The sequence below is a fragment of the Drosophila bipectinata genome, chromosome XR, assembly GCF_030179905.1.
Source record: "Drosophila bipectinata strain 14024-0381.07 chromosome XR, DbipHiC1v2, whole genome shotgun sequence".
In the NCBI taxonomy this organism is placed as follows: domain Eukaryota; kingdom Metazoa; phylum Arthropoda; class Insecta; order Diptera; family Drosophilidae; genus Drosophila; species Drosophila bipectinata.
In genome coordinates this window covers 960,183-980,700 of record NC_091735.1, presented here as the reverse complement: position 1 = coordinate 980,700, position 20,518 = coordinate 960,183, and positions in this window count along the sequence as shown.

The following is a 20,518-nucleotide window of genomic DNA, read 5'->3' as shown; positions in this document are numbered from 1 at the left end:
ACCCTTCGTATGGACGGATGAAATTTTTTGACGCGCCCGTGTCTATTAAAAGCTTCATTTCTACACCTGCTACTCTTCGTCTGATGACGGGTAGCAGGGACTTTCCCCTAAAAAATTTATGACGTCCGAATCGTAATCATTAATAGCGTCGTCGTCAATTTCCTGAGCCGCGCTTGAAGCTGCGGCGGTATATTTGTTCCCGGTTTCGCTCGCGCCCTGCGCGACGTGATTAACCCTCTGCCTTTTGTGTGGGGCAGAACGATTGGACTCAGCCGGCTTCCTGTTTTGGTACGCCGGGGCCTGGGATGGCCTAAGCATTTTGGACAGCGATGGGTCGATGTCCATGGGTTCAGGAGCGCCTGTGTGGGTCGGAGTGTACTTGCGCCTTGTGTTGTTTGACGTGGTACGGATTTTTTCCAGAATTTATTTGTGCATTAGCCTGCACAGAGGCCTGTCGGTATTCTTGCGCTTTTGGGTGCTGTTTCCTATCTTTATCCTCTTGGCTTTTGGCAAATGAAGCCGCGAAGGAGTATCTTTCGTGGTTGGATTCCACTTCTTGTGCCAACGCGAGAGCTGAAGGCATATCTTCCGGTTTTGCCGAGAAAAGGACATCCGTGAGGCTGCGCTTAAGCCCCGAGATAAATACTCGGAGTGCGTCATCCCGGAATTTGTCACACAAAACTTTTGCCGCCGAGGCTTCGTACGACATGGTAGCTTTGTTGGTGAGCAACAAAGCTCTACGCTGGTGTTCGATATTGGCTTCTTGAACGGCCGCCTGTATGGTGGCTGTCATCTGTTCCATGTTGAAAGCCATGTTCGCGAGTATGGGAGCGCTAGCGTTAGCGCTTTTAGGGGTGGAAAATCTGCCCGGTCCTTCGGTCTCCGACTCAGAATCGCTAGAGAGTTGTCGTATGTTTCTATATTGTTGAAACGAATTGCTCATGTGGAGCTGCGGCTATAAAGTCGCACGAAGAAAGAATATTTATGTATGAATTATGTGCCGATGGAGGCGATTGGACTGGTAAAGGGGCCGCGGGGGCTGAGCTGCCGCTTTAGTTATGTGTGCGGGCTCGTCAAGTTGCGCTACTGCTGTGTCAAGTAGCGTTAAGGTGAGGGATGCGCGGGGACTGAGCCTCCACTTATGGCAAACAGAGAAAAAAACAATAAAAACAACAAAGTGCCGCACTGCATGCGCGGCCGTGTCGTGTTCTCGAAAATGGAGTGGGGAAACAAAACGTAAAAGAAAAATAAGTAACCAAAACTGCGCGGCTAATACCAAGAATTCTTGTGTAACAAAACAGACATATAAAACCTGAATTAAATACACGCAATTATATAAATTATTTCCGATTGAAATTTAAAATTTTCTGCCAGCGGTTTTTTGGTTTTGGTTAGGAATTTTTATTTCGCACTTCTTGTGTTATATAGAAATATTCATTTATTTATTCACAAAAACAGAAATGCAAACAATATTGGGACAATAATTGGTTCACATAATGAAATGGTTTAAATATTTTATAATAGATAAAAAATGTTAATGCTAAACCGTCAGCCAACTAATAAAGATTATTTAAATCTTAAAAATTTTATGGGGCTGCAGTTTTTTATTAGCGTAAGGCCAAATATTTTACTATTTGTGAGGGTGATTTTCACGAGCAAATTTTAAGACAAACAATTTCAGATGTGTCCCATTGTGCAGATTGCAGTAGTCTCCAAAAGTGCACACTTGCCGTCCCCTTCTTTCCTATGCCTTTTTTTTAGAACCGTTAAAGCTCCCTGGCATGTGCAAGTAGGTTCGTTTTCGTTGCAAAGATAAGCCCAGTTTCACTTTCAAATCGTTCTTTGACTCAAGCGGATTGACCTAAGATTTCACCTTTTTAAGAATAAAACACGTGGAAATATCTAATTACACGTGTCCCGCAATCTTTATATTTGAATTAAAGTGAATTTATGAAACTAGTTGCAACCAAACAAGTGCGAGTTTCAAGTGCAATTGAGAGTTGCTGTTTAATTTTCCCTTTGGGTCGGCCAATATCAGGTGAGAAAAAGAAACTGCAATTCTTGGGGAAGTTCTAATGGCCATAAATTTCGCAGAGCCATGGTGGCCTGGTATTTCGGCCGAGCACATATATAAAATATATATAAGCCAGAAACGCAGGAATCCGAGATGAGGATTTAGAGCTATTGAGGAGCGTTTTGGCATAACAGTCACTGATCGTCATGAAACCGCCCCCCCCGCCCCCCCCCCCCCCCCGCTGTTCCCTAACATTACATAAGGACCACGAGGTTTCCATGAGGCGTGGAATCAACTCCCCCCTCTCCTCTCGCCTACTATAAAAGTAGCTCTCGCGGATTTGTGTTCTGTTTTCTACCATGCTGCATCCGTTATTTCCCCAAGAGAATAAACAGAAAAACAAATACCATATAACCCCCACAGTTTTAGATGCAAAGCTGATCTGCCACTGTAGGGAATGTAAAACTTTAAAGAATTTTGAATCATAATTGTTAATAATTGTTATTTTCTAGAATTAATAAGTTTTGAAAGTTTTTGCTTTTGTTAAATTAATTACCTACTACATCCTTTAATATCTATATATATATATAAATATCTACACTATTATGAAGTAAACTTTAGAAAATACATATAAATACATAGCTGCATCGGAAGTCGACAGGCCTGCTGACCTCGAGGGACGAGCTGTAAGTACGGCATAGCCGCAACAACCTACAAATATGTGTCAGAATAACATATAAACGAGATCTAAATATGTATATGAATATTTTGGATGAAGTAAAATCATGAAGTAGAGCAACATAGAGTAATTTCCTTAATTTTCTAAATTCCAATCAATATAAATTAAGTAAATCATAAAATTTAAATCAAACTAAATCATTTTATGTTAAGGTTAGGTTAATCCCTTTGAATAATGATATTGGATTAGGATTAGAATCTGTTATAGTAGGAATAATGTACCAAACACTGAAATATCTAATGAATATAATGAAGTAATGAAATTATAATGAATCGCGTCTAAATATTTCCGTGGGGTTTCCAGAGACAAGCTAACGTAAAATGGGTTGCCCAATAATAATGGTGCAACAAGGTAGGGCGGGTAAAGAGGAGATCCATAACACCTGAGTTCTCCAAGCTAAGATCCTCATTCTCTCTCTCTCCCCCACCACTTTGGCCACTCCCTTCCCTTAAGCACTGTCGATTTCTTTTATTTGGTAACCCTGATTTGGGAAAGCACAAGAACCCTCCCTCTGGCCCTGAGCTAGGCCGGCAACAGACAGTGCGTGCTCCCGATCAGAACCAGGACGTTACATATTCTTGTCTTTCTTTCTTTTTTTTTATACCCTTGCAGAGGGTATTATAATTTTGGTCAAAAGTGTGCAACGCAGTGAAGGAGACATCTCCGACCCTATAAAGTATATATATTCTTGATCAGGATCACCTGAGTTGATTTGAGCATGTCCGTCTGTCCGTCTGTCTGTCCGTCTGTCTGTTTCTACGCGAACTAGTCTCTCAGTTTTAAAGCTATCGTCTTGAAACTTTGCACACACCTCACAATTTCATCCGTTCCCAAAAATCCATTATAGCTAAAAGTTCACAATTTAAATCAGGAGATCTTTGGATGACACGGTTTGGTTATAGCCAATCTAGTGGCCAAGACTCACGTTTATTAAATACATATATCGTATTTCTTGTATTTCATCAGGCTTTACAATATCAGTCTTGGATTTTTCGTTCTGAGTCGATATCGGTTCGTCACCAACTGAATGTAATTCCTAATATTAATTTCGGAAATCAATTAAAATTTGAGATCATTTTTGCTGAGCATTCTTGGCAAGACTCTCTTTTCATTGACAGTTTCCACAATAGTTCAATAGACCCAAAGTAAGAGAATGTGGGATACCTTAGCTGAATAGTTAAGTTAGCTTGTCTCGGAGTAAAACCCCAACAACAATGAAAAATAAATCACTAACCAAACATATTTAAGATAAACAAAGCAAAAATAAAATATAAACATAAATAATGGCAGTCAGACGCAGTCTAGAAAACTTGGTAGCACGAATGTCCAATGAGAGAGATACTACAATAAGCTGCACTATATGCAATGATACAAATAGTCAAGGAGAATATGTGGAGATAGCATGTAAACACAAATTCCATCGCCAATGCATATTGTCGTGGTTAGATAATAATGAAACTTGTCCGATTTGTCGAAGTGTTTGTCAGCGAGATCAGGTTGAAAGCCAGACTTTGACTAATGCAGAAGCGAACGTTCCCCACTCTAGGACAACCAGAGCTGGTGGAAACAATAGCTCAACCACCGGAACTATTCCTAGAAATAGACCTAATACCCGATCACACCAAAGACCGAATGCAAATGTAAACCCCCGAACGAGTCTAGGAGCTTCATCGCGTCAGGAAATAACAAATACTCAGGCTACTGCCGATTCCAATGGTATTAGTGAAGAAAGAATTCAACAATTGATAGCAAGTTCTATGGAGTCATTTCGTATAAGCATGGCATCAACCTTGTCGAAGAAGTTCGTACAACCCTTAATAGCTTGTCGTTAAACGGGATTCCACGAGAAAACCCAGAAGAACCTCAACTTGAATGGGATTTTCCTGCACCCTTGGCCCATCCTCGTATAAGTTCAGACAGTGGAGCACGATCCAATCAATTTAACAGACGTAATAATAATTCGCCGGTAGTTCAGGAACCTTTTCGAGACTTCTCGGATAAAACTGCTGGAGTTATCTCGAATTGGCATATCAAATTTACAGGGTTGCTTAGTGATATCTCAGTAGAAGACTTTATTTATAGAGTTAACTGCTTAACATCTCAAAGTTTAAATGGAAATTTTGTATTGCTCTACAAATTTGGACATTTACTTTTTGCTGGACCAGCTTTGAATTTTTATTGGCGCTGTCACAGATCTAATGAGGAAACCACCTGGTTCGATCTATGCACTCGTTTAAGAGAAAGGTACAAAGATCAACGTACAGAAAGGGACATTAAAGATACTTTACGTAGACGAAAACAGGGTCGAAACGAAAGTTTCGATGAATTCTCAGATCCCATGGTTGCTATTACTGATGCCTTACGAGAACCATTGTCTGATGAAGAAATCGTAGCAGAAGTTCGAAACAATCTAAGACCAGAGTTATATCATGAACTTTTGCATGTAGATACCCCATCATTGTCAGCATTGAGACGAGAGTGTCACAAACATGAGGCATTCTTTGGCAACAATAAGTATAAGCAAGGGAATTTACAAAACAACTTTAGACGTACAGTTAATGCCGTCTCGTTAGAGGACCAACAAGATGAAGTTTCGGACTTAGAGACAGATAACCAGAAGGTGTTTGCAATAAATCCTTAGACATTATATGTGGAGTTGACTTTTGGAATCAATTCGGAATTTCTATAAACTATCAATCCAATCTTCCCGAAGTACATGCGATAGAAACGAGTAGCGACAAACTAGCATTATCAGCCACAGAAAACCGCAAGTTACAGAACGTCATTGAGTTATTTCCTACATCTGAATGTGACGGATTGGGTTTAACAAAGTTGGTTGAGCACGTAATCGACACAAAGGATACGCGTCCGGTTAAACAGCGTTATTATCCTATTTCGCCAGCCAAAGAGAAACTTTTGTGTAGCGAAATTGACCGAATGTTAGAGTTAGACATTATAGAAGAAGCACCTCCATCGAAATGGTCTTCACCGATTGTCCTATTAGTAAAACCAGGAAAGGTAAGGTTTTGTCTGGATTCAAGAAAATTGAATAGTGTTACCGCAAAGGACACATATCCTATGTCACACTTAGAAGGTTTATTGAGTAGACTTCCTGCAGTTCGATGCGTTTCAAAGATCGATTTAAAAGACGCGTTTTGGCAAATTGCTTTAGAAGAGAAATCTCGACCAAAAACCGCGTTTGTTGTCCCAAATCGACCGCTATACCAGTTTAAGCGCATGCCTTTTGGTTTGTGTAATGCACCCCAAACAATGTGCAGATTAATGGATCAGGTTATACCATATCAATTAAAGTCTCACGTGATGGTTTACCTAGACGACCTATTGGTATTATCTTCTACTTTGGATGAACACCTGACTCACTTAACCGTAGTTGCTTCCCATTTACGTAAGGCAGGGTTGACCATCAATATAGCCAAAAGTCAATTCGGCTTATCTAAAGTGGAATATTTAGGATATGTAGTAGGAGAGGGCACTCTACAACCGAACAACGACAAAGTCCGTGCCATTTCAGACTATCCTGTCCCTGCAACGCAGAAACAATTACGACGGTTTTTAGGCATGACCGGTTGGTATCAGAGATTCATACCACAGTATTCGACAATAGTTTTTCCACTCACAGAATTATTGAAAGGAAAATCCTTAACATGGAACGACGATGCACAGAAATCTTTTCAAGCCATTAAAGACAAATTATGCTCATCGCCAGTATTAATTAGTCCCAATTACGACAAACCTTTCATCATTCAGTGCGATGCATCCATCTATAGAGTAGGAGGATTATTGGCGCAGTGTGACGAAGACGGATACGAGCGGCCAATCAGTTATATGTCCAAAAAGCTTAACAAGGCTCAGCGAAATTATTCGGTAACCGAATTAGAGTGTTTAGCGGTAGTTTTAGCCATTGAAAGATTTAGAATGTACATCGAAGGACACCCCTTTAAAGTAATCACCGATCATGCTAGTTTAAGTTGGTTAATGAAAAAGAACCACTTGAGAGGTAGACTAGAAAGATGGGCCATGAAACTTCAAGGATACCAGTTGACCATAGAACACCGAAAGGGAAGTGAAAATGTTGTACCCGATGCCATCTCTCGATCTTTCGAAGGAGATGTGAACGTTGCCAATGTAGACATCGACGTATGGCCCGAAATAGATCTTAGTTCCGATGCGTTCCAGTCTTCGGAATATAAAGAACTGGTCGACAAAATAGTTGCCAATAACATGCCCGACTATCAGGTAGTTGACAACTTGCTTTATCATCGTCGTAACTTTTCCAGAGGCGATCTGGATAAAGACGATCAGTGCTGGAAGTTGGTAGTCCCAAGTCAATTGAGAACAGAAGTTATTAGAGCAGCCCATGATCAACCATCCGCTTCGCATTGTGGCATGGCAAAGTGCTTAGAGAGAATCCGCAGAACTTTCTCATGGCCAGGAATGGTTATCAATGTCCGCGATTACATCCGCCAATGTGAGGTATGTCAAACTTGCAAGCATCCCACACAGAAAATGAAAATTCCAATGGGACAGCAAACTAAAAGCGAGAGACCTTTTCAGAGACTATATCTCGATTTCATCGGTCCTTTTCTTAGAACCAAACGAGGAAATATAGGAATATTCATAATTTTGGATCACTTCTCAAAATTCACCTTCTTGAAGGCTGTAAAGAAATTTACATGGGAGATTGTAGTTAAAATCCTTAACGAGGATATTTTCGATTGCTTTGGAGTTCCACAGGTAGTAGTTACTGACAACGGTAGACAGTTTAAGGGAAATGACTTCTCTGCGTTTTTGAATCGGTACGGAGTCCAACACCGGGGCACAGCAGCATATGCTCCTCAGTCCAACGCTGCAGAACGAGTTAATAGATCTATTAACGCGGCGTTAAGATCTTACATTCGGTCAGATCAGAGGGAATGGGACAAGTACTTGAGTAGCATTAATAGCGCCTTGCGAAATAATCTACATCAGTCGATTGGAATGCCCCCATATTTAGCCGTTTTTGGACAAAACATGATTACTCATGGTAACGATTACCAACTTTTAGAAAAATTGGGATTAATTAATGAGGGATCCACTACCCTTAATCGATTAGACAACTTTTCCAATATTCGAGGGGACATTCAAAAACATATGCAGAAAGCCTATCAGACCAACAAACGTACGTATGATTTGCGAAGCCATCACCGGACATTTAATATTGGCCAGATAGTAACGAAGAGAATCTTTAAGCTAAGCAATGCCGCAGGGAATTTCAACGCTAACCTAGCGCCTGTTGGAGTAAAAGTCCGAGTAAAGAAAAAGTGCGGACAATCGCTGTATTTACTAGGAGACTTATCAGGAAAAGAATTAGGGACCTTTCATGCTAAAGACATCTGGTAAAGATCACCCTTTTTTCAGCTTTGAGCCGAAAAATAAATTTTTCATTCCAACCTGTGGGTGTGAGGGTGATTTTCACGAGCAAATTTTAAGACAAACAATTTCAGATGTGTCCCATTGTGCAGATTGCAGTAGTCTCCAAAAGTGCACACTTGCCGTCCCCTTCTTTCCTATGCCTTTTTTTTAGAACCGTTAAAGCTCCCTGGCATGTGCAAGTAGGTTCGTTTTCGTTGCAAAGATAAGCCCAGTTTCACTTTCAAATCGTTCTTTGACTCAAGCGGATTGACCTAAGATTTCACCTTTTTAAGAATAAAACACGTGGAAATATCTAATTACACGTGTCCCGCAATCTTTATATTTGAATTAAAGTGAATTTATGAAACTAGTTGCAACCAAACAAGTGCGAGTTTCAAGTGCAATTGAGAGTTGCTGTTTAATTTTCCCTTTGGGTCGGCCAATATCAGGTGAGAAAAAGAAACTGCAATTCTTGGGGAAGTTCTAATGGCCTGGTATTTCGGCCGAGCACATATATAAAATATATATAAGCCAGAAACGCAGGAATCCGAGATGAGGATTTAGAGCTATTGAGGAGCGTTTTGGAAGAACAGTAACGGATCGTCGATCGTTTTTGTTAAATTAATTACCTACTACATCCTTTAATATCTATATATATATATAAATATCTACACTATTATGAAGTAAACTTTAGAAAATACATATAAATACATAGCTGCATCGGAAGTCGACAGGCCTGCTGACCTCGAGGGACGAGCTGTAAGTACGGCATAGCCGCAACAACCTACAAATATGTGTCAGAATAACATATAAACGAGATCTAAATATGTATATGAATATTTTGGATGAAGTAAAATCATGAAGTAGAGCAACATAGAGTAATTTCCTTAATTTTCTAAATTCCAATCAATATAAATTAAGTAAATCATAAAATTTAAATCAAACTAAATCATTTTATGTTAAGGTTAGGTTAATCCCTTTGAATAATGATATTGGATTAGGATTAGAATCTGTTATAGTAGGAATAATGTACCAAACACTGAAATATCTAATGAATATAATGAAGTAATGAAATTATAATGAATCGCGTCTAAATATTTCCGTGGGGTTTCCAGAGACAAGCTAACGTAAAATGGGTTGCCCAATAATAATGGTGCAACAAGGTAGGGCGGGTAAAGAGGAGATCCATAACACCTGAGTTCTCCAAGCTAAGATCCTCATTCTCTCTCTCTCCCCCACCACTTTGGCCACTCCCTTCCCTTAAGCACTGTCGATTTCTTTTATTTGGTAACCCTGATTTGGGAAAGCACAAGAACCCTCCCTCTGGCCCTGAGCTAGGCCGGCAACAGACAGTGCGTGCTCCCGATCAGAACCAGGACGTTACATATTCTTGTCTTTCTTTCTTTTTTTTTATACCCTTGCAGAGGGTATTATAATTTTGGTCAAAAGTGTGCAACGCAGTGAAGGAGACATCTCCGACCCTATAAAGTATATATATTCTTGATCAGGATCACCTGAGTTGATTTGAGCATGTCCGTCTGTCCGTCTGTCTGTCCGTCTGTCTGTTTCTACGCGAACTAGTCTCTCAGTTTTAAAGCTATCGTCTTGAAACTTTGCACACACCTCACAATTTCATCCGTTCCCAAAAATCCATTATAGCTAAAAGTTCACAATTTAAATCAGGAGATCTTTGGATGACACGGTTTGGTTATAGCCAATCTAGTGGCCAAGACTCACGTTTATTAAATACATATATCGTATTTCTTGTATTTCATCAGGCTTTACTATATCAGACTTGGATTTTCGTCCTGAGTCGATATCGGTTCGTCACCAACTGAATGTAATTCCTAATATTAATTTCGGAAATCAATTAAAATTTGAGATCATTTTTGCTGAGCATTCTTGGCAAGACTCTCTTTTCATTGACAGTTTCCACAATAGTTTCAATAGACCCAAAGTAAGAGAATGTGGGATACCTTAGCTGAATAGTTAAGTTAGCTTGTCTCGGAGTAAAACCCCAACAACAATGAAAAATAAATCACTAACCAAACATATTTAAGATAAACAAAGCAAAAATAAAATATAAACATAAATAATGGCAGTCAGACGCAGTCTAGAAAACTTGGTAGCACGAATGTCCAATGAGAGAGATACTACAATAAGCTGCACTATATGCAATGATACAAATAGTCAAGGAGAATATGTGGAGATAGCATGTAAACACAAATTCCATCGCCAATGCATATTGTCGTGGTTAGATAATAATGAAACTTGTCCGATTTGTCGAAGTGTTTGTCAGCGAGATCAGGTTGAAAGCCAGACTTTGACTAATGCAGAAGCGAACGTTCCCCACTCTAGGACAACCAGAGCTGGTGGAAACAATAGCTCAACCACCGGAACTATTCCTAGAAATAGACCTAATACCCGATCACACCAAAGACCGAATGCAAATGTAAACCCCCGAACGAGTCTAGGAGCTTCATCGCGTCAGGAAATAACAAATACTCAGGCTACTGCCGATTCCAATGGTATTAGTGAAGAAAGAATTCAACAATTGATAGCAAGTTCTATGGAGTCATTTCGTATAAGCATGGCATCAACCTTGTCGAAGAAGTTCGTACAACCCTTAATAGCTTGTCGTTAAACGGGATTCCACGAGAAAACCCAGAAGAACCTCAACTTGAATGGGATTTTCCTGCACCCTTGGCCCATCCTCGTATAAGTTCAGACAGTGGAGCACGATCCAATCAATTTAACAGACGTAATAATAATTCGCCGGTAGTTCAGGAACCTTTTCGAGACTTCTCGGATAAAACTGCTGGAGTTATCTCGAATTGGCATATCAAATTTACAGGGTTGCTTAGTGATATCTCAGTAGAAGACTTTATTTATAGAGTTAACTGCTTAACATCTCAAAGTTTAAATGGAAATTTTGTATTGCTCTACAAATTTGGACATTTACTTTTTGCTGGACCAGCTTTGAATTTTTATTGGCGCTGTCACAGATCTAATGAGGAAACCACCTGGTTCGATCTATGCACTCGTTTAAGAGAAAGGTACAAAGATCAACGTACAGAAAGGGACATTAAAGATACTTTACGTAGACGAAAACAGGGTCGAAACGAAAGTTTCGATGAATTCTCAGATCCCATGGTTGCTATTACTGATGCCTTACGAGAACCATTGTCTGATGAAGAAATCGTAGCAGAAGTTCGAAACAATCTAAGACCAGAGTTATATCATGAACTTTTGCATGTAGATACCCCATCATTGTCAGCATTGAGACGAGAGTGTCACAAACATGAGGCATTCTTTGGCAACAATAAGTATAAGCAAGGGAATTTACAAAACAACTTTAGACGTACAGTTAATGCCGTCTCGTTAGAGGACCAACAAGATGAAGTTTCGGACTTAGAGACAGATAACCAGAAGGTGTTTGCAATAAATCCTTAGACATTATATGTGGAGTTGACTTTTGGAATCAATTCGGAATTTCTATAAACTATCAATCCAATCTTCCCGAAGTACATGCGATAGAAACGAGTAGCGACAAACTAGCATTATCAGCCACAGAAAACCGCAAGTTACAGAACGTCATTGAGTTATTTCCTACATCTGAATGTGACGGATTGGGTTTAACAAAGTTGGTTGAGCACGTAATCGACACAAAGGATACGCGTCCGGTTAAACAGCGTTATTATCCTATTTCGCCAGCCAAAGAGAAACTTTTGTGTAGCGAAATTGACCGAATGTTAGAGTTAGACATTATAGAAGAAGCACCTCCATCGGAATGGTCTTCACCGATTGTCCTATTAGTAAAACCAGGAAAGGTAAGGTTTTGTCTGGATTCAAGAAAATTGAATAGTGTTACCGCAAAGGACACATATCCTATGTCACACTTAGAAGGTTTATTGAGTAGACTTCCTGCAGTTCGATGCGTTTCAAAGATCGATTTAAAAGACGCGTTTTGGCAAATTGCTTTAGAAGAGAAATCTCGACCAAAAACCGCGTTTGTTGTCCCAAATCGACCGCTATACCAGTTTAAGCGCATGCCTTTTGGTTTGTGTAATGCACCCCAAACAATGTGCAGATTAATGGATCAGGTTATACCATATCAATTAAAGTCTCACGTGATGGTTTACCTAGACGACCTATTGGTATTATCTTCTACTTTGGATGAACACCTGACTCACTTAACCGTAGTTGCTTCCCATTTACGTAAGGCAGGGTTGACCATCAATATAGCCAAAAGTCAATTCGGCTTATCTAAAGTGGAATATTTAGGATATGTAGTAGGAGAGGGCACTCTACAACCGAACAACGACAAAGTCCGTGCCATTTCAGACTATCCTGTCCCTGCAACGCAGAAACAATTACGACGGTTTTTAGGCATGACCGGTTGGTATCAGAGATTCATACCACAGTATTCGACAATAGTTTTTCCACTCACAGAATTATTGAAAGGAAAATCCTTAACATGGAACGACGATGCACAGAAATCTTTTCAAGCCATTAAAGACAAATTATGCTCATCGCCAGTATTAATTAGTCCCAATTACGACAAACCTTTCATCATTCAGTGCGATGCATCCATCTATAGAGTAGGAGGATTATTGGCGCAGTGTGACGAAGACGGATACGAGCGGCCAATCAGTTATATGTCCAAAAAGCTTAACAAGGCTCAGCGAAATTATTCGGTAACCGAATTAGAGTGTTTAGCGGTAGTTTTAGCCATTGAAAGATTTAGAATGTACATCGAAGGACACCCCTTTAAAGTAATCACCGATCATGCTAGTTTAAGTTGGTTAATGAAAAAGAACGACTTGAGAGGTAGACTAGAAAGATGGGCCATGAAACTTCAAGGATACCAGTTGACCATAGAACACCGAAAGGGAAGTGAAAATGTTGTACCCGATGCCATCTCTCGATCTTTCGAAGGAGATGTGAACGTTGCCAATGTAGACATCGACGTATGGCCCGAAATAGATCTTAGTTCCGATGCGTTCCAGTCTTCGGAATATAAAGAACTGGTCGACAAAATAGTTGCCAATAACATGCCCGACTATCAGGTAGTTGACAACTTGCTTTATCATCGTCGTAACTTTTCCAGAGGCGATCTGGATAAAGACGATCAGTGCTGGAAGTTGGTAGTCCCAAGTCAATTGAGAACAGAAGTTATTAGAGCAGCCCATGATCAACCATCCGCTTCGCATTGTGGCATGGCAAAGTGCTTAGAGAGAATCCGCAGAACTTTCTCATGGCCAGGAATGGTTATCAATGTCCGCGATTACATCCGCCAATGTGAGGTATGTCAAACTTGCAAGCATCCCACACAGAAAATGAAAATTCCAATGGGACAGCAAACTAAAAGCGAGAGACCTTTTCAGAGACTATATCTCGATTTCATCGGTCCTTTTCTTAGAACCAAACGAGGAAATATAGGAATATTCATAATTTTGGATCACTTCTCAAAATTCACCTTCTTGAAGGCTGTAAAGAAATTTACATGGGAGATTGTAGTTAAAATCCTTAACGAGGATATTTTCGATTGCTTTGGAGTTCCACAGGTAGTAGTTACTGACAACGGTAGACAGTTTAAGGGAAATGACTTCTCTGCGTTTTTGAATCGGTACGGAGTCCAACACCGGGGCACAGCAGCATATGCTCCTCAGTCCAACGCTGCAGAACGAGTTAATAGATCTATTAACGCGGCGTTAAGATCTTACATTCGGTCAGATCAGAGGGAATGGGACAAGTACTTGAGTAGCATTAATAGCGCCTTGCGAAATAATCTACATCAGTCGATTGGAATGCCCCCATATTTAGCCGTTTTTGGACAAAACATGATTACTCATGGTAACGATTACCAACTTTTAGAAAAATTGGGATTAATTAATGAGGGATCCACTACCCTTAATCGATTAGACAACTTTTCCAATATTCGAGGGGACATTCAAAAACATATGCAGAAAGCCTATCAGACCAACAAACGTACGTATGATTTGCGAAGCCATCACCGGACATTTAATATTGGCCAGATAGTAACGAAGAGAATCTTTAAGCTAAGCAATGCCGCAGGGAATTTCAACGCTAACCTAGCGCCTGTTGGAGTAAAAGTCCGAGTAAAGAAAAAGTGCGGACAATCGCTGTATTTACTAGGAGACTTATCAGGAAAAGAATTAGGGACCTTTCATGCTAAAGACATCTGGTAAAGATCACCCTTTTTTCAGCTTTGAGCCGAAAAATAAATTTTTCATTCCAACCTGTGGGTGTGAGGGTGATTTTCACGAGCAAATTTTAAGACAAACAATTTCAGATGTGTCCCATTGTGCAGATTGCAGTAGTCTCCAAAAGTGCACACTTGCCGTCCCCTTCTTTCCTATGCCTTTTTTTTAGAACCGTTAAAGCTCCCTGGCATGTGCAAGTAGGTTCGTTTTCGTTGCAAAGATAAGCCCAGTTTCACTTTCAAATCGTTCTTTGACTCAAGCGGATTGACCTAAGATTTCACCTTTTTAAGAATAAAACACGTGGAAATATCTAATTACACGTGTCCCGCAATCTTTATATTTGAATTAAAGTGAATTTATGAAACTAGTTGCAACCAAACAAGTGCGAGTTTCAAGTGCAATTGAGAGTTGCTGTTTAATTTTCCCTTTGGGTCGGCCAATATCAGGTGAGAAAAAGAAACTGCAATTCTTGGGGAAGTTCTAATGGCCTGGTATTTCGGCCGAGCACATATATAAAATATATATAAGCCAGAAACGCAGGAATCCGAGATGAGGATTTAGAGCTATTGAGGAGCGTTTTGGAAGAACAGTAACGGATCGTCATGAAACCCCCCCCCCCCCCCCCCCGGTGTTCCCTAACATTACATAAGGACCACGAGGTTTCCATGAGGCGTGGAATCAACTCCCCCCTCTCCTCTCGCCTACTATAAAAGTAGCTCTCGCGGATTTGTGTTCTGTTTTCTACCATGCTGCATCCGTTATTTCCCCAAGAGAATAAACAGAAAAACAAATACCATATAACCCCCACAGTTTTAGATGCAAAGCTGATCTGCCACTGTAGGGAATGTAAAACTTTAAAGAATTTTGAATCATAATTGTTAATAATTGTTATTTTCTAGAATTAATAAGTTTTGAAAGTTTTTGCTTTTGTTAAATTAATTACCTACTACATCCTTTAATATCTATATATATATATAAATATCTACACTATTATGAAGTAAACTTTAGAAAATACATATAAATACATAGCTGCATCGGAAGTCGACAGGCCTGCTGACCTCGAGGGACGAGCTGTAAGTACGGCATAGCCGCAACAACCTACAAATATGTGTCAGAATAACATATAAACGAGATCTAAATATGTATATGAATATTTTGGATGAAGTAAAATCATGAAGTAGAGCAACATAGAGTAATTTCCTTAATTTTCTAAATTCCAATCAATATAAATTAAGTAAATCATAAAATTTAAATCAAACTAAATCATTTTATGTTAAGGTTAGGTTAATCCCTTTGAATAATGATATTGGATTAGGATTAGAATCTGTTATAGTAGGAATAATGTACCAAACACTGAAATATCTAATGAATATAATGAAGTAATGAAATTATAATGAATCGCGTCTAAATATTTCCGTGGGGTTTCCAGAGACAAGCTAACGTAAAATGGGTTGCCCAATAATAATGGTGCAACAAGGTAGGGCGGGTAAAGAGGAGATCCATAACACCTGAGTTCTCCAAGCTAAGATCCTCATTCTCTCTCTCTCCCCCACCACTTTGGCCACTCCCTTCCCTTAAGCACTGTCGATTTCTTTTATTTGGTAACCCTGATTTGGGAAAGCACAAGAACCCTCCCTCTGGCCCTGAGCTAGGCCGGCAACAGACAGTGCGTGCTCCCGATCAGAACCAGGACGTTACATATTCTTGTCTTTCTTTCTTTTTTTTTATACCCTTGCAGAGGGTATTATAATTTTGGTCAAAAGTGTGCAACGCAGTGAAGGAGACATCTCCGACCCTATAAAGTATATATATTCTTGATCAGGATCACCTCCTGAGTTGATTTGAGCATGTCCGTCTGTCCGTCTGTCTGTCCGTCTGTCTGTTTCTACGCGAACTAGTCTCTCAGTTTTAAAGCTATCGTCTTGAAACTTTGCACACACCCTTCTTTCCTTTGCACGCAGTATATAAGTCGGAACGGCCCGGATCGGCCGACTATATCCTATAGCTGCCATATAACTGATTGATCGGAAATGGTATAACTTTGGTGTTTTTAGAGTTAGAGAGTTCAAATTTCACATGAGAGCTATTTTTAGCAAAATAATACGACATGCCAAATTTCGTAAGGATCGGCCGACCATATCCTATAGCTGCCATATAACTGAACGATCGGAAATGACCCAACTTTCGTGTTTTTGAAGATAGAAAGCTGGAACTTAGTACTATAAGTTAGGCCAACTATATCCGATGTTTGCGATATATATCCGGTTTTAACTGCAAGGGTATATAAACTTCGGCTCCGCCCGAAGTTAGCTTTCCTTTCTTGTTTAGATTTTGTATTGTAATAAATTGGATTATATATTCATATTCCCATAAGGAGCGGCCAACTATATCCGATGTTTGCGATATATATCCGGTTTTAACTGCAAGGGTATATACACTTCGGCTCCGCCCGAAGTTAGCTTTCCTTTCTTGTTTTTTAATACACAAAGAAAAATTCATGCAGACTTAGGAAAACTGTGTAAATAAAAGTGCTCACTTATATGTCAAGTAATATAGATTGGTTTGTGTAATAATGTTGTTGTTGGTTATCCCTCGCTGCAGTCGGTGATGCCGTAGATGCAGGAGATATGTTGTATGTTGTAATTACCCCTGGCGGTTGCCGGGGGGTGTTGCTACTCCTTGTAGGTAGTGGTTGAGATCCCTGGGGAGTTATGATCTGTGACGGGAGTTATGGTGGGAGCACTTGCCCCGTTGTCACGGCCCTTAAGGCGCGGTGACCAATTCAACAAATGAATTTACAAGTTAACGGCAGTGCCGGAGATTGGTTTTATGTGCTCTTTATTGTATGAGACTCTGACACAAACTGAAGCTTAAAGCTAACAAAAAGTATTTCATAGCGGCCACGCAAATGTGCAGTGCTTGTCGCTATGCATGGGCTTCCGGCCAGACGCTATGTCAGCAGTTTGGCCAGAGCGAGCTCTTAAATAATCGGACATTGCCGCTGCTTGGTTAACTTCAGTTAACTTACATATGTATGTATATAAGTTTTGCTTAACATTCTCATTACTTATTACAACCCGAGATTCCATTTTGTACTTGCGGGTATGTACAGGCTACTATGACTATTGTCATAGTTTCCCGGCCGCGCCAGTTACCAGTTGGCCGTGGTCAAAGGAGTAGGAGTAGCGAATCCTCCCCAAGTTCCTCCTATGCCGCAGCGTTTTCCTCAAGATCAAAAATACGTGTTTCCAATTTGGTGGTATAACAAAGAGTGGAATAGCTTTATTTCCTAAAATTATATGTATCTGCTTGACTTAAACTAAGAGCTGCGCTTTTGATCCAGTTACTGAGAGCGAGAGAGTGAGAATCAGCAAACATGTCTCCGATCTATGCATAAGCCTTATATACTTGTTCTATTTGTTACAAAGGCTATGTAGGGGGTACAAATGCTAAATAGGGTGCTCTATTTATCTCGCGCATCGGAGAGGGACCCCAAGCAGCGACGAGGAGAGCAGTTACGAAACACTGCTGACCATGCCACTCGGAAGATCAATCCAGAACAATGAATCTTATAGGACTCAGACGAACGTGCCAGAGCATCGACAACGACGAAAGGATTCTGAGGTCAGGAACCTAGAACGGGCGAAGGACGCTGATAAAATTCGGATGCTTATTCGGAGGGCGAACTGGAATAGGAACTAGAACAACAGCAAAATAAGATTCGACCATCAGCCAGGGATCTCTATCACAGAAACATAAAGGAAGGCCCAACGGAAATTTGTATACGCTGTTTGCAAATAAGTGGACTATACATCCTGGCTGTCACCTCTAAATTTCCTCTCCTAAACAGTGGCACAGTCAATGTCACAGTACGTCCAGCAAATATAACTTTTGCAATACTTGTCGTCGTGCCATCCCTCTTGCCAAACTCCCATAACTTTCTAATGGGTTTGACTTCTCAGAAATTCTTGAGTGCTTAAATGGACTCACCTGCCTTGAAGAACGACTTATTCGACTATTCGACCCGCTCGGATCCTCGAAGGGTACTAAGTAAATACCAAGCTCTACAGAAAGTACAGCATATTACTGAATAAATCATGCCTAACAGAACTTTAAGGAATAAATGATATTTCTTTTATTGCCGACGAATCTGATCGCAAAGAAGTAGAGCAATGTCTTTACCAGCTTAACCACTCCCAAAATGCTGCCAAGGTCGAAAAAAATTTATTATGCCGCGCAGACCATGAAACATTATTGGAAAATGATATCTGTCTCTCTCTCTCTCTCTCTTCCCCTTAAGTGAACGGTCGTTTGCTGCGTTATATTTGGAGGCGAGTTAAGAATTTATTTAATTTCAATTCCAAGCATAGCTCAGCTCTGCTTCATCCTCTTCTTTTGTTTTTTTTTCGTGTGCGATAGATGTCTTATCCCTATTTCTGCAATCTTCTTTTTCACTCTCCAAAGCTCTGCTTCGGCTTCTTATTTGGCACAGTGGTTCAAGGCATAGTGCTTTTGAACTTTTTAAAAATATTTTTTATATTGTTAATTATTAATGTGGAATTTAAACTGGTCTGTTTGATGAAGTCTCGTAAAAAGACAATCTCCTCATCCCAGCCTACCATCCATTGCTGGCTATGTAAAAACGTCGTACAAGCCAAGTGTGCCGGGTTCACTGCTTCAGTTTCGGATGCCATAGGTCTGGCTTTAATTATTGTTGTGATAATTATCGTGCTGTGACAGCACGAGACAGACAAAAATAGCTTACCCTCCAACAAAGTATGATGGAGCTTATGTCATTCATGAAAACGACCATGCAAACGCTTGTTCAAAACCAGAACATGGTGATACAGCTGCTCGTAGCACAACAGTCCAAATAATCTATGCAGGCGCTACGAATATCAATGTGGAACGCCAATGGTGTCTCACGGCATAAACTAGAATTGTCACAATTCTTGACCGAAAACCATATTGACGTTATGCTACTGGTGGAAACGCATCTTACAAGCAAATACAACTTTCATATAAGAGGCTACACAATCTACCGCACAGATCATCCAGATGGGAAAGCCCACGGCGGAACTGGAGTTCTAATCAGAGAACGAATTAAACACCATTTTCACAAAAGGTTTGCAACAAACTTCTTGCAGGCCACATCGATACAAATTCAGTCAAGCAACGGAATCCTTTCAATTGCTGCCGTTTACTGCCCTCCTCGCTTCTCAATCTCGGAAGGACAATTTATGGACTTCTACAATTCACTTGGGGATCGATTTATAGCCGCAAGAGACTACAACGCCAAACATACGCACTGGGGATCACGTCTAGTGACTCCCAAAGGAAGACAATTGTACAATGCAATTATAAATGTGAAAAATAAACTGGACTACGTTTCCCCTGGAAGTCCCACATACTGGCCAACAGACTCACGAAAGCTCCCAGACCTTATTGATTTTGCAGTGACAAAAAACATACCTCGCAATCTAATAAGTGCCAAAGCAGTCTCGGACTTATCATCAGACCACTCGCCTGTGCTTCTAACGCTTCTTCAAAGCCCAGAAATAACCGAACACCCCTTCAGTCTGACGACGACAAAAACAAACTGGCTAAAATACAAAAAGTACGTAAGTGCCCACATAGAACTCGCCCCGGATTTTAACATGGAATCGGACATCGACTACACTACGAGCGCCCTGGAAGAAGTACTCGTTGCGGCAGCTAAAATCTCTACTCCTCATGGGAAAGAAGTAGACCGAAACAAATACTTCAAATCTAATCAGCAAATCGAACAGCTCGTGCGAGAAAAGAGGCGCACGCGTCGTGATTGGCAAAACAGCAGATCATCAGCTTCAAACAACGTTCTTCACCAACAGGAAGAACATGCACAGCTGAGGTACATCCAGAATCTCTCGCCAACAAGCACAAAGTACCCCCTGTGGAGGGCCCACCCAAATCTTAGTGCCCCAATTGAAACGACCACCCCGATAAGAAACTCTTCGGGATGCTGGGCTCGCAGCAACAAGGACCGAGCTGAAACATTCGCCACACATCTCCAAAGTGTCTTCCAGCCAAACCCAGCCTCAAATTCATTCCTCCTGCCAGAAATTCAGCCAGAGTTCTCCCCTCAGC